This window comes from Canis lupus, chromosome 15 (assembly GCF_011100685.1).
Source record: "Canis lupus familiaris isolate Mischka breed German Shepherd chromosome 15, alternate assembly UU_Cfam_GSD_1.0, whole genome shotgun sequence".
NCBI lineage: Eukaryota > Metazoa > Chordata > Mammalia > Carnivora > Canidae > Canis > Canis lupus.
Window position 1 is genome coordinate 4,216,896 of NC_049236.1, and position 12,960 is coordinate 4,229,855.

General features: G+C 42.0%; 1 long non-coding RNA gene across 4 annotated transcripts; it reads right to left on the reverse strand.

Annotated features, from left to right (window-relative positions):
• Window positions 1–591: 591 nt before the first annotated feature.
• Window positions 592–12,876, reverse strand: LOC102151429. Of its 4 annotated transcripts, XR_005370137.1 has the most exons (7): window positions 12,816–12,876; window positions 12,223–12,314; window positions 11,662–11,775; window positions 10,280–10,382; window positions 7,994–8,323; window positions 6,289–7,468; window positions 592–1,678 (listed from the first exon to the last, which is right to left on the reverse strand). It is a non-coding gene; the product is annotated as an uncharacterized LOC102151429 (long non-coding RNA). The 4 variants fall into 4 exon arrangements; XR_005370138.1 differs by lacking the exons at window positions 10,280–10,382; window positions 11,662–11,775 and having other exon boundaries at window positions 6,289–6,748; window positions 6,995–7,468; XR_005370135.1 differs by lacking the exons at window positions 10,280–10,382; window positions 11,662–11,775 and having other exon boundaries at window positions 6,408–7,468.
• Window positions 12,877–12,960: the final 84 nt, after the last annotated feature.

Below are 12,960 nucleotides of genomic sequence, written 5' to 3' on the forward strand. Positions count from 1 at the left end.
ATCTTCAACAATGACAGTCCCACTAGGGATTAGACTCACAAATCACAGCAAAGCTTTCCCAGACATCCTGTTTGGAAGCGAATGGTAGTTTTGCACTGGCTTTAGTTGGCAAAGTCATCGGCTTTGTCAATCTCATAAAGCAAAGAGATGCAGAGGAAAAAGATGAGATTTGGAGTCAGAAGACCCGGGTTCTAGTCCCAGGTTTGAGCCGGTTAAACTAGTGACATTTGGCAGGATGCTTCACCTCTCTCTCTATTGGCACATGACCCCATTAACAGGTTAAATTTGCAGGGTCTCAAGATGCACAAACCCTGTACCTAACTCCTGGGATTGAATCCTGCTGTGTGACCTCAGGTTACCTAATCTTTCTTTGACTTGGTTTCCTCCTCATCAAAGTGGGAATACTATTAGCACCTACGTAAGAGCTGTTTTGAGGATCAGCAGAGTTAACAGATGTAAAGCACCGGATCATTACCTGGTATGTAGGAGAAGCAGCATTAAATCACCGCTTATGTTTATTATTTCACAACAATAATAATAGTACAGTAATTGTGCAAGATAAAAGTTCAGTGAGAGTGAACTGTTTTCTGTGTCCATATACTTGTTTATTTATTGAAATTAAATAGCTCAACGTATATGTAATAGGACATGTGACATAACGTATGACCAGAGAACATGAGTCCAATTCTGGGAGTTACACATAAAAAACAAAAACCCCAAAAGCTATTTAGAAGCATATGTGATTGATCAGAGTCACTTTTGTTTGTTTGGGTTTTTCCCCTGCTCACACCTCTCCCTCACTAGGTAAGATTTGCGAGAGACGAGAATATAGAGAGCTATTGCCTTGCCAGGGCAGAGCTTAGGGAAGGCAAGTCTTGTGGGATTTTCCTGCATGGGGGGGAGCAGTTGGCAAGGTGTTGGTGCAGAGAGACAGGAGAGAGGAGGAGGGCTGAGGGAGCCTCCCAGAATTCCCTTTGCTCCAGCAGGGCATCTGGAAGACATTGGGACAGCTGGCCTTGGGGGGCTTGTGGTCCAGGCAAGGAGTGTGCAAAAGTGACCAGTGTGGACAGGATGTGACAATGGCCAACCAGAGACCTCCCGCCTACTGATGGCTTGACAGTTTGCAAGCCCCCAGTACCTGATTTGAACATGATTATACTTCTGCCACAAAGGGGAATAGAGCTGGGACTAGGAGTTAAACTCACTAATAGGAAAATTAAGAAAATAGCATCTCTCAAGTACCTGAGTTTGTTAAGTGAAATGTATACTACTAGTGTGCTCAGTGTAAGCAAAAAGGTTAGAAATTGCTGGCAAATCAAAAAAGAAAAAAAAAATTTAAACCACCCATGATTCAAAATAATTTAAATCACCCACAAACTGCTAATATTTACACACGCACACACACGTGCACACACGCACACACACACACTGATCAGATACCTAGAAGGTCCAGAATCTGACTTATTTTACATTAACAATATTTCTAGGATTTAGATTCTTGACTTCATAGGAACATGGTAATAGAAAAATATATTAGGGTGGAAGATACAGTATACAGTGTGTGGTAAGAACTAAATGCAAAGAACTTTTGATTTAATATAATTATGTCCTGTGACTGTATTGAAGTATTGATTGCAAATACCATCGTGTTGTATCTGCTGAAAATGTCTCTTTTTACCTGAAAATGGAAAAACAATTACATAAATTGTAATAACGCATTACATTACTAAGTACATTACTACTTAGTCATGTAAATGCAAAACTGCATGTTCTTATGAATTTTCACACTAAAAATCAGAATTAGCAACATATTCTTGAGAACATCCTATGATGATAAAAATGTACATTACGTTTTTATTTGCTGGGAAATCCTTCCTGACCTCTGGGTGGAGTTGTGGCAAAAATCACTTGTCAGCAGGATTTTCTGTAACAACTTTTGAGAAACCGCAGCTCTTTTGAAAATCCCCTTCCGTGGTAACCCCTTGCTCCTGGGACACTTTCCTTTCACATTTCCTGCCACTTGGATCTGGAGACCCTTCAACAGGGTGCTAAGGGACCCTCGTCCCAGAAGACAGGATCCTTACTACACTAAGTGGCTTCTTTCCATCTACCTGTGGTGACCTGCTCCGCCCCGTCCAAGCTAGCCTGTCGCATACAGGCCACTCACCAGTCTCCAGGCACCAGTAACTTGCTCATTCATTATTACAGCAGGAGGATTTTAAAAGGTGATTGTAAAATCGTAAAAAAACAAAAAACAAAAAACCTTTTAAAATGAAACCTTCTGTTCTAAGATTGTAGATCTTTCAGTGTTTAGATGCTTCTAGTTTTAGACTCATAGATAACAAATGTTTTACCATCTCTAATATATGTGTATCATAGAGAATACATATATTTTTTCTTTTGTAAACTGATTTTATAACTAAAGAGTATAGCATCCACTTTTTTAAAATATAGCAATATTGTCTTTCTAACTGGTCGCATGGGACTCCATTTATATGAAACCACCAGAGTTTATTTAACCAATCACCTACTGTTGAATATTGTTTCCAGTTCTCATTACCCCCCACCCCCAATTGCAATGAATATCCCTGAACATGTGACTTTGCATGCTATTTGGATTATTTGCTTAGATAACATTTTAAGAAGAGAAGTGGAGGAACCAAATGGTATGTATATTTAAAAAATTATGCCACTTAACTGCTAAATTGTCCCTCAGAGGGGTGATACCAGTTTGCACTTAATCCAGCAGGGCGTGAGAGTATTTCCTTTTTTCTTTGTTTTTCTTTCTTTTTTTTAAGATACAATTTTACTCTTATTTATTATTTTTTTAAAGTTTTTATTTTAATCACCCAGTGCTCATCCCAAGCGTACTCCTTAATCCCCGTTACCTATTTCACTCATCCCCGCCCCCCTCTGGTAACCAACAGTTCATTCTCTATAGCTAAGAGTTTGTTTCTTGGTTTGTATCTCTGTCTCTCTTTTTCCCCTCTTTGCTCATTTGTTTTGTTTCTTAAGTTCCACATATGAATGAAATCACAAATTTGTCTTTCTCTAACAGGCTAACTTCGCTGAACATCGTACTCTACTCCATTCATGTCATTGCAAATGGCAAGATTTCATTTGTTTTTATGACTGATAGTCTGATATATTGAGATTATATATATATATATATATATATATATAATATTATATATGTATATAGTCTGTCAATGGACATGGGCTGCTTCCACAGTTTAGCTATTGTAAATAATTGCTGCTATAAACATAAGGGGGCATGTATCCCTTTGAATTGGTGTTTTTGTATTCTTTGGCCAAATACCCAGTAGGGCAATTGCTGGGTCATAGGGTAGCTCTATTTTTAACTTTTTGAGGAATCTCCATACTGTTTTCCAGAGTGGCTGCACCAGCTTGCATTCCCACCAGCAGTGCACAAGGGCTCTCCTTTCTCTGCATCCTCACCAACAACACCTCTTATGTTTCTTGTGTTGTAGACTTTAGCCATTCTGACAGGTGTGAGGTGGTCAATCTCACTGTAGTTTTGATTTGCATGTCCCTGATGATCAGTGATGTTGAGCATCTTCTCATGTGTCTGCTGGCCGTCTGGATGTCTTCTTTGGAGAAATGTCTGTTCGTATCTTCTGAGACATTTTTAATTGGATTATTTGTTTTTCGGGTGTTGAGTTTTATAAGTCCTTTATATGTTTTGGATACTAACCCTTTATCAGATATGTCATTTGCAAATATCTTCTCCTATTCTGTAGGCTGCCTTTTAGGTTTGTTGCTTGTTTGAGTGTGAGTTTTCATCCACCTTCCCCAATCCTGAGTGCTGCTATTCCTTCTACTCCTTGCTGTGTTGATAGGGAAACATCAAGGTATGACACTCTTGATATAAATTTGTGTTTATTAATTTCTCTTTCTTCTAGTTTAAGAAATGCCTCCTTGTGTCTTTTTTTTTTACCTCCTTGTGTCTTTAGCTCATTTCTTTTCAATAGGGATGCTACTTATTTTCATTTATACAAATGTATGGATATAGGCTTCTTAATTGTCAAATGGGTTTCTTTTTTTTTTTTTTTTCAAATGGGTTTCAAATGTTTTCTGGTTTGTTGTATATTCTTTAATTGTATTTATATTGTGTTTTTGAGATTTTAAATTCTTTTAAAGAATTTTATTAGCTAAAACTTTACTATTTTTTTCACTTACAAATTTGGGGGCAGTTTTGTCATGTTTACTTGGCAAATATATAAAAAGTTTAGAATGATAACTCTGAGCTTCATAAACTTCAACCTCTCCTAAACACTGTGTACCTTAGTTAGGATGTTCTCATTTGCAAGCAAGAGAACTGACTTGCACATTAAAGAGGACCCCTTGACTCACATAAATGAGAAACCAATGGGTAGGTCGTGTAGGCTCCAGAGCTCCACTTCTGTTTCTCAGCTTTTCCCTCACCTCTGTACTCTTCCATGTGTTGGTTCCACTCTCAGGCTGGCTTTCCTCCCCATTGCAAGATGAAAGCCAAGGGAACAGGTGTCTCACTCTTTCTTGCTTATATTTCCAAAGGAAGAAAGAATAACCCTCCTCGCAATGACCAAGGAGAGTCCTAGAGTTTCTCTCTGATTAGATCACCTGAACCAATCTGTGCATACCTGTGGGTGACATGTGCTGATTGGCTGAAGTCTGGTATATGAACCAATCACCATGGAAGGGGATAAGGTGATCCAGATTAACTTAGACCAATCACCCTTGGAGATAAGGGTGGAGTCAAATCTCAGACTATTTCACAATGGAGGATGGGTGGGCTAGATGTTGGAGTGATGATTGTGATGTCTACTTAGTTTGATTCTCCACCCTGGGTGGAGATTGGATATGATTTAGTTATAGGGACTATGGGTTTTGGAGTCAGGCAAACCTAGGTTTGAATCCTGGCTTTATCCAACTTTGACTTCAGGAGTGATAATGCTAACCCCAGTAAGTGTTGTTAAGAGGAGATAAAGATCTTGGGTATGGAAGCCCTGGACAGTGTGCCTGACCCAATGTAATAGCTTTAAAATGGCAGCTATCGACAATGTCCACACTAGCCAAACTATGGAAGGATCTCAGATATCCACCAACAGATGAATCGATAAAGAAGATGTGGTATATGTATATACAATAGAATATTACTCATCCATCAAAAGTTAAAATCTTACCATTTGCAACAACATGGATGAACTAGAGGGTATTATGCTAAGCAAAATAAGTCAATCAGAGAAAGACAACTATCATATGATTTCACTCATATGTGGAATTTAAGAAACAAAACAGAGGATCATGGAGAAGAGAGGGGAAAATAAAATGAGATGAAATCAGAGAGAGAGAGACAAACCATAAGAGACTCTTCACTATAGGAAACAAACTGAGGGTCACTGGAGGGGAGATGGGTGGGGGAGGAGATAACTGGGTGATGGGCATTAAGCAGGGCACCTGATGTAATGAACGCTGGGTGTTATATGCAGCTGATGAATCTCTGACCTCTACCTCTAAAACTAATAATACAATATATGTTAATTAATTGAATTTAAATAAAAAAAAAAAATAGCAGCTAACAACATTTTTGTTTCCTGATTGTCACCAGCTTGAGGGCAGAGAATGAGTACATCTTTGAGGCCTCAGAACTCAGTCAGGTGCTTGGCATGGAGTAGGTCTTTAGAAAAATGAGTGTTTGATTAATGGGTCAACAGGTGTAACTTCTCTTACTTGGGAGGCCGCCACCAACAGAACCCTTCTGTCTCAGGTGTTGTGACCCCCGTGCTGTTTCAGAGTGGAGGGTCCTTCAAGGTTCTATGTCCTTAGAGGTTACAGGAAAAACAGCTCTGGGTGTGAGTAGACTCCTATACAGGGAATGGGTGTAATAACATCCACCTCACAAGGTTATGGTGGAAAGTGAATGAATTAATACAAGTAAAGGGCTTACAACAGTGCCGGGCTCATGGTGGTGAGCCCGGAGGAAGGGCTAGCCATTCATGTCATTACCAAGGGGCAATGGTCATTAAGGACACAGACTCAAGCCTGGGTTCAAATCTCTGATCTGCCACATTCTGTCCACAAGACTTTGAGCAAATCACTTAATCCCCATGTGCTTCCATTTTAGAATCCTTAAAATCAAGGTAATGAGAATAAGATCTATCTCACAGGGTTATGAAAATTAAATGAGTGAAGATGTCTAAAGCAATTCAAAGGGTGCATCTAGTAAACGCTACATATTTAAAACATTTTTTTTACTACTAAAATTGTTTTTCTAAGTATAGCTACCTTGGAAGTGTTCTCCCCAGGGATTAAAGTGCCTCTGATAACCAAGGCCTGTTGAGTGAAGGAGAGCCCTCATTATGTGAGGCTCAGGGGACTGACCGCGAGGGCGGGATGCTCCCCACCTGCTCTGGGTTTCCAGGATGGAGTCTGAGCCGTAACACGTGAGTCCTGATTTGCCATCAGTGTTGCTCGGGTAGTTTCTCTCTCTCCTTCATGTCTCATCCGCCCAGTTGCAAAAGAGTTAGTTGAAGCCAAGGTTTCTTTCAGCCCACCAGGCCTCAAGGCTGTGGCCAAGTTCCCTCCAGGGAAATCGACTGTGGAACACAGGCTGGGGGTGAGCCAAGTCCTAATGCGGTGTCCTTTGAAGGCGAGCCCAGCTTCACCATTTCAAATGCAATATGCTTATTGCTGGTCTGATTTTTATTGGGAAAAAGCAGTGGTGTACTTTCCAGGTCCCTGGGGTCTGAATTAAAATAAAGGAAGTACTTTAAAAAATCAAATCCAAATAGCAGGACTTGGAAGCATGCTGTTAAGCAAGGGTATCACAGACCTCAGAAGCTGCTTCCACACCAGGCCCTGAGACAAAGCCCTGAGGTAATTGCATTCGGAGTTCCCAAAGGCATTGGTAATGGGGGCAAGCTTCTTCTAGAGTCCTGTCTGCATAGCAAAGCAGATCAATTACAAAAGCTACAGCTTATGGGGTACCTACCAAGTGCCGAGTCCTGTGCCGTATAATACACGTCGGTAAGACGGCCACTGTCTTCATTTTGTAGGTGAGGAAACTGAAGATCAGCTTTTTTTTTTTTTTTTTTTTAAAGCAAACAAAATCTTTCCTATATTTACACAAGCAGTAAGTGGCAGAGGTGAGATCTGATCCCAGGGAACTTTTTTTTATATATACCAAAATCTATGTGCTTTCCATTAGGCTAGAGTTTTTTAGATTGCCAACTGAGACAGTAGAGAATCATGAAATCACTTCAGTGGGTTGCAACCAGAGTTGTAAAAAAATGAAATAGTGTAGGATGGAAAATACAACTAGCACTGCACGGGTAAATATAATTAGCATTTAGGGGCACCTGGGTGGCTCATTCGGTTAGGTGTTCAACTCTTGATCTCTACTCAGGTCTTGATCTCACAGTCATGAGTTTGAGCCCCGTGTTGGGCTCCACACTGGGTGTGAAACCTACTTAAAAAAAAAAAGATAATTAATGTTTAATGAAAGACACACACACACACAAACATATGTGTGTAGATATATACATGTGCATAACTATAACATATATGTATGTTCTGGTTGATGATCCCAAAAAGATTTGCTATCGTGGGCCACAGTCAAAAACTTTGAGAAAGCCACGGCTCTAGGACATAACTGCTTTCCAGGTAGGAAGAGCTAACATTTCCTATGATTTTGCTGTGTTTTTGGATTATTTTACATACATGGGCATAATGTGATACTACAAGGCAGACATTCTTGCATCATTTCCTGTTTGCAGATGAGAAGGCTGGGGTTCACAGAGATTAGTCTGCCCAAAGTCACAAAGTCAACAAGCAGCAAAACCTGAATTTGAACTGGATTGCCTGGTGTTTGCATGCCAAGGAGGCCTCTTGGCCAGCAGCACGACACAGTCAAGATGACAGGTCCCGGGAAGTCTGATGCCCATTGGAGCAGCTGGCTCTGTTACCATGTTCTATGGTCTCCATCTCTTACCTCTCTCTGTTTTCATTAGCGGAACAGGCTTGCAGATCTCTATTGAATCCGTAGCTTCAAATTTCTCTCATCCTCCTATATTTTAAATTAATTAACCTCCTAATTATTTAGACATTCATTCACCAACTTGTGTGCAATTCAAATCTATTACACTTCAGGGGATGTGTCTATATCGTGTGTATTCTGCTGCGAATCCCACGCGGTCAGAAGAGAAGTGGAGGGGGAGATTTGTAGAATCAATTTTTAAAAATTCCAATGCATTTCTGAGGCATCTGAAGTGTTGATGAGATAGCCGGGGTTCTTGGGTGCTTGACTTTTAAATTCACATTTCTGAAAAGCGAGATACAAAATTGATTATACAGTATGATCTCAACTGTGTTAAAAATGTATATAGAAAGGATTGGAAGGAGGTGGAAGAGGTGGTTGCCTCTGAGTGGTGGGGTGATGGGTGATCTGATTTTCTACTTTCGCTTTTTTCTCCCCTTCTCATCTCTTGCAGTTGCGAAGGAGCATGGCTTTAAAAATTCACCAAATTAAAACTTAATTTCCTAGGTAGAACATGGAGTTGTATGTAGTTTTAAGAAATGAGTGTAGTTTATAAGTCCAATGTATCGTGCTTTTGGTACAAATTAGGAAGTATCAGAGCAGCTCCCTAGTAGGGTTCAAGGCACGTGGCATGGCGCGTGACATGGTGATGCTGCCGATGTGGCTGCTACCTACACTTTTCCTATGGCTTCACTGATTTGAGGGACAGCTAGGCCAGAGCTTAGATCCTATACCTGACAGTCCCATGGCTAGGGTTAGGACCAGCTACTCCAGAGCAAGCCATTATGGAATCTGACTTCCCACCACGTGGTGCCCTTGCCCCAAGGCTGACCTCTTATCCTGTTCATCTTTGTATTTTTTAAGGCCATGTGTGGGACCTGGCCCAAGAGGGGCAATAGATATTTGAGGAATGAATGTATGTGTTCTTCAACATCTATAGTGAGCACTCATTTGAGGCTCAGGTCAATTTAGAAAGATTTTGTGGGTCTGATTTCTGTATTTATTTTCAATGCGATTGAGTAACTCAGGAAAATAAGAGAGTAGCTTCTTCCAGTGGTTCTCCCGAGCTGCCTTTTGGGGAGATGCCAGTCTCCCTCCAGACCAATGGGCAGGAGGCAGAGTAATGGGGTAGTTAAGCAAATGGACTTTGGATTTAGAATGTCTTTGGTTTCCTAATTTTAAAAAAGGTACTAGTGCTTTACTACCAAGGGTTGGTTAGAAGTTTAAATGAGATAAAGCATGGGAATCTTTTAGAGCAATGCCTGGCACAGCTAAGTGCTCAAAAAATTGTGGATGATGATGATGATGACGATGATGATAATGGTGGCCAGATGATTTCTGGGGGTTCGATGCTGTGATTGGCAGGGCCTGAGTCCCCCCTACAGTGGAGGTGGTGATGACACCTGAGCCCAATGAACTGAGAATTGAGGAGGAGTGGCTTTCTGGGGAAAACCAGCAGGGCCACACCTGAAGATGGATGAAATGGTTGTGGGGGTGGGGCTGGGGATTGGATATGCAAGTTCATTCTTGTGGAAAGAAGAGAACATGGAATTTCAAAGCAGCAGCAGATCAATCTTTGAGTTCCCACTCTTCCATGTCCTGCCTAAGTGAGTCACTTAGAATTCTGAGCCTCGGAACCTTCTGATCAGGCTCCTCATCCACCAGTGGCCCCGTCTTCTAGAGTCTTCACTCTAATTCCTTACCCTGGTGTACAAGGCTTTTCCCCATCCGAGCCTGGGTCTCCCTCCTTCACATGGAGTCATTTTCAATTTCCATAATGTTTCTTGAATTTCACACCCCTGTGCCTTTGTATACACCGGTTCTTTCAACTAGAATTCATATTTACTCTTTGTACACTAGGAGTCCCTGCTCTTTCTTTGAGGTAATGATGCTTCACACTTATGGAGGACTTGCTATATGCCAGGTGTGCTTTTAAGCACTTTGCATAGGTTATGTATTTAATACTCACAGCCAAACTAGGAGCTAGGTTATCCTTATTTTATGGATGGGGAAACTGAGGCAAAGATCATTTAAGTAATTTGCCCAAGTTCACACAACTAGTAGGCTACAGAACTGAGTCTCAAACCCATATAATATAGCTGTAGAATGTCCTCTTTAGGCACCAACTGCACTGCCTGGCTGGCTTTAAAACATTGTTGAAAGTCAAGGCCAGTCACAGGAGACCCCCATTTGGCTCCCAGACCCTCCATCAGAAGGGAGCAACAAATTTCAATTATTGACCTTAACTCTGAGTGAAAACTTCCATCCAACGGCAGCAATACATCGACTGAACCGAAAGAGGATCATGTTTGTCATGCAGCCTTGTCTGCTTGGACTGTCCTACCTGAAATGCACAATGAGTCAATATGTTTTCATAATCTTGGAATTATCTTGTGGTAAGCACATTGCATTATATCACAAATGCATTACAATCAGATGTTAAGTACAAACACCTCAAATATACCAGAATTCTGTAACTTCGAATTTATATATTGATTTTAATATACCATAGCCTTAAAAATAGAAGTGATGTGGGCCTTTGGGACTCTGGGAGAGCCCTGTTTAAATGATTCTCTGCCTTACTCATTCCTCTTCACCACAATAGCAAGGTGGGCATTTCTAAGTTGCTACTTAACATGTCATATTGGGCTTGATTTTCTGGAGTGCCTAAAGGTGTAGACTTGACAAACAGACTGCTTGGGTTCAAATCCTGCCTCTGACATTTACTAGCTGAGAGAATGGGGAAGGTAGTTAACCTTTCCGGACCTCAGTTTTATTATCAGTAAAATAAGGATGATTGCCATGCCTACTTCATAAAACTGTTGTGAGGATTAAATGAGTTATTACTAATGAGGTGCTCAGGTGGTGCCTGGCATATAGAAGAGCTCAGACATATTAGCTGTTATTAGGACGAGCATGATGATGTCTGCTTTTCTCTCTTGGAGTTGTACTCTTTGAGAGCAAGAGCTGCATTTTATTTTTCTCTGTATCCACAGAGCATCCCAAGAGTTGGGCCCAGAATAGGTGCTCCCAAAATGTCTGTGAAAGAAATGAATGAATACCTCTGTAAAAGTGGGCCGACTGTACCTAGACCCCAGTGTTATGGGGAAGATCAAAAGAAAGAAACCATATTAAAATACCCTATAAATTGTTAAGTATGGGAAGGATGTTCCTTTCCTCTCTTATTCCATCTTTTTTCCATTCTTCCAGGCTCAGGCCTCCTTGACAATTGTAATTACCTAATTCACAGGGCTGCAAAGGGACAGCACTGGATGGTCAGTGCTAACCAACTATTGCCCAACAGGTGGGTGCTGACTAATCACTACCAGGTGGGCAGGAGCTGGCCAATCTCTAGCCTGGGTGGATTATTCTGATGAGTTATTAGTGCAAATGGATGCTGACCAGTGCCTTTGAGATGAGGGCATCTGAAGCAGTGAGACCCAGACTCAGACCTGCCTATGACTCACTTGGTGCCTCCAGGGAGGCCCAGGCCCTGTGCTCAGGACCTGGGGGCCCCCAGGAGTGAAGGGACCTGGTTTCCCCTCAGCCTGGGGCTTGGCCATACTTGAGTTGAGGTTGCCTCTAAGGAGGAGGGGTTGCCAAGGAGACTGGCATTCTCTTACCCAGTGTGATTTGTGGGAGTTATCACCCTGCTTCATCTTCATTAAAAGCCTAATTTTGTCACAGTGTCACTGGCACTCCCATTCCTCTTCTGTTTATGGTATCTTGGGCTTCCCCTGCCCAAGAAGGGAGATAGAAATCACCAGATTGTTTGGTCCTGTTTAGCCCAGAACCGAGTTCTGTGTGGAGGTGAATCCCTGTTAGATCTGGTCCTGATCCATGATGTGCTGGAGCCGGGAGGGGCTAGAGGAGCATGGGTTAGCCTTCACCGTGGACCATGAATTCCTGGGGTGCTTGTTTATTGTACCCTCTTGAGTTATGTTTCTTTTCTTTTTTTTTTTTTAAGATTTTATTTATTTGAAAGAGAGAGAATGAGAGAGAAAACGAGAGGGGGGAGGGTCAGAGGAAGAAGCAGACTCCCTGCTAAGCAAGTAGCCCAATGCAGGGTTTGATCCTGGGACCCCGGGATCATGACCAGAACCAAAGGCAGAGGCTTGACCGACTGAGCCACCCAGGCGCCCCTTGAGCTATGTTTCTAACTATATCTGTCTGCCTCCTCTTACCTGCTCTTTCTCTCATGGTGGGTGGTGTTCACAGCTCCATTTTCTTTGTCCTGGAGACAATGTCAGCAGGGATCCACAGCTGGCATCAGATCCTGCTTAGGAAACAAACCTGTGAGATCCCACCAGCTCTGATAAACCTGGTTGGGTTGGAGGGTACTTGTGGCCCCCCTGTGGCTTGGGAAAAGTCTGTTTCAATTTGTGACCTCCCTTCTGACTTGCCCCCCCCAACATCTTGTTTTGTTTGTTTGTTTATTCAAATCTCAGAGAATTGTTTGGAATAGTTTATCCCTTGGGTTACTGGTTCTGAGAACCCACTGCAAGCCTGGGGTGGGCACTCAGCTTGAGAGGGTGAAGGGACAGACTGCCCCTGCGAGCCTGGAGGCTGCTGTCTAGAGGGAGAGACAGTGACAACACACAGGTTCTAGCAAAGAGCTAGAGGAACAAATAGTTTGTTAGGAGAATCCCGGACAGAGTGACTATTGCGGAAGAAAGAGCTAGAAGTTGGGGAGACTGTGCAGGGATAGACATCTGTGAACTACACTTTGAAAGACAAGGAGAATTTGAATAAGAAAAGAATGGGAAGTAGAGCTTACCAGAATAATAATTTTTAAAAACAGGAAGAAGGGGTGCCTGGGTGGCTTAGCTGGTTGAGCATCTGCTTTCGACTCAGGTCATGATCTCAGGGTCCTGGGGTGGAGCCCCACATTGGGGTCTCTGCTCAGCAGGAAGTCTGCTTCT